The following is a 2,737-nucleotide window of genomic DNA, read 5'->3' as shown; positions in this document are numbered from 1 at the left end:
GCACACTTCATCAGTAAGGATGCCTGATTTCAAACCAGGTGAAGTGAGGATCAAGGTGAGGCCCAAACTTTACCTGTACAACGATCATTTATATTCCTAACCCTGAATTGTATGGCACACATTTAAAATAAATTTTTTAAATGAAAAAAATAAAATAAAGATATGCTGTGTTAATTTTATTGGGAAAAGAACAACTAGCATGGTGAGTGGTGTATCCCCTCCGCCATCATGACAGTCATGTGGCAACAACACACCCAAAACACACCATTTCACATACATAAAGCTAAGACTCAGAGAGGTTGAAATACTTGCCAATGGTCAGAGTTAGTAAGCAGAAGTGTTGAAAATAGAACTGATTCTCTGAATCTCAAAGCTATCATTCCTTTGACTATACCCCAGCCTCTTCTACTGCCATCCATGCTTCCTACCCTACACAAACATTATGTAGTTCAGCATCATCACAAAAATGCAAGCTGATTTTATGTTCAACTCCAGCACGTTAGCCAATCAGTAAATACATGTCTATTTTCCTTATCCATTGGATGCATATGACTCCAATCAAAGATTTCATAATTTTCAGCACCCATAGTGCCTCTATCTGGTTTGAACAGACCGTGACTAGCCTGCATAGCACAAATTGATGGATGTCTAAGCCATCTTTCAACTACAGTACTGATTAATCCTCACTCTAGCACTACAGACCTAAACAGATATGACAAATTGTTACTCTTATTAAAAAAAAATTGAAGGAGCAGCAGATAGACGTTTTTGATGTAAGTACAAGGAAATAAAAAAAAGAAAAATTGTCTAAATACTGGCTGCAATTATTCTCCAAGTACATATGAAGTGCAGAATAAAGAATGAGAAAATGATGAGTTTCATACTCAAAGCAGTGAAGCATTTTTAATGATTTGTATTCTTTTGTTTCTTTGAGCTGCATTCAAATGAAAAAAATGACAGTTGCATAAGCTTGAAAAAAATAAAATTTAATTTAATACATTAAATATTTTTACTTTTCTTCAATACCACTAATATGGGACCAAATAAATTATTCTAGGTTAGCTGTCAGAATACATGGGGTCTAGTTTTGGTTGATAAGTTAATTATTTTGAACTTGGGCAAGTATTTTCACCTCTTGTCATTGCCCTTTACTGAATGTTGTGATAAAAAATTAGAATAGGGATATAATGTAAGCATTGCAATGTTTAAGCATATTGTAAAGTTTTGCATTCTATATATCTGAATATTATGACTTTTTGGTTAAGGTATGAACTATGAAATTAGATTGTATGGATTTGATAATACCCTCAGTTATTAACTGCTTGTAAGAGTTTGTTAATTATTTGTTAAGCTCTTATAACTTTAGTTTCTAATGTGTAAAATGATGATAATAATAATAGTATGCACCTTAAAAAGTTGTTTTGTTTTGTTTTGTTTTTGGAAGTGAGCTAATTAATGTAGCAGGTAAGTACAATATCTAAATTCAAAGAAAGTTTTCAATTAATAAGTTCCAGTAGAGTGGCTAGCACCTATAATCCCAGAACTTTGGGATATCAAGGCTGGAGGATTGCTTGAGCACAGCAATTCTAGACCAGCCTAAGCAACACAGCAAAACTTTCTTTCTGCAAAACAAAAAACAAAAAATCAAAAACTTGAGTGGGCATGGTGGCGGGTATCTGCAGTCCCAAAAAATCAGGAGGCTGAGGCAGAAGGATCCCCTGAGCTCAGGAGGTCAAGGCTGTCATGAGTCATGATTATGCCACTGCACTCCAGTCTGGGTGATAAAATGAGACCCAAACATACACAAATAAATAATAAATATTTTATTTTCCTTATTATAATATTATTAATATTGGTATGGTCTTTACTGAAATTAAAATAGGTTATAGTTCCTTTTTAGGTTCTGCTACTGCTAACTAGTAGCTGGACCTAGTGATGAACATGCATTCTCTATCTTGGTCTATTCACAGTAAGGAAAAGTTAATGAAACTATAAAGGTTTCTAGGTGAATCAGCTATCTTACAGGTTAAGCTCCTGTCATACATGATATGTTAAGTAACTGGAGGTAGATGTGATCACGTTTGCTCAATCTCCTATGATTCCAATTTTCTCATACAATTACCCAGAGTGTAGGGCTTATTGCAACCGAGAATCAGTTCTAGGGCTTCTGGATGGCACTATTTCTTACTAGGCTTTAATACCACTGACCACAATTTTGTACAACAGAAACAGTATGATTGAAGAGAGACAGATGCTCCCTCCCTTCCTTCCATATGTACCACTGACATTGCCAATAACAAAGGAAGGGAGCTGCAGAAAACCCAGCCTCAGGGACAAGGCAGAAAGAGAATGTTACGAGTGAAAGCTGATGTTGGATACACGTGCCAAAGAAGTGACTGCAGAAAGTCCTGAAGACAGGTTAGTATTATGGTTGGCAGTGCACTCCAGAGCTCCCTCCCCCTGAAAACGGTTGTTTTAAAGAAGATCTTACATTTTCAAATAAAACGTGTCGGCTCCCTTTCAACTCTTTTAAATTAACTCATCGGGGCTGAGGAAGTGAAGGCTGATCTCAGGACAAAGAAGTTCAAAACCCATCTTGGGAACTGCTCCATAAAGCGATGTCTGTCTGACTCTGAAGTCTGTGGCTTTAACTACTGTGCTGTGACTGTCTTCTGTTAGCTCTAATATTGAGGAGCCACCATGCCTTCCATGACAACATGCATCTGCTCAAAGCTGT

Source organism: Carlito syrichta, unplaced genomic scaffold, assembly GCF_000164805.1.
Source record: "Carlito syrichta isolate Samal-C Ts95f unplaced genomic scaffold, Tarsius_syrichta-2.0.1 Scaffold308655, whole genome shotgun sequence".
NCBI lineage: Eukaryota > Metazoa > Chordata > Mammalia > Primates > Tarsiidae > Carlito > Carlito syrichta.
This window is presented reverse-complemented; position numbering follows the sequence as displayed.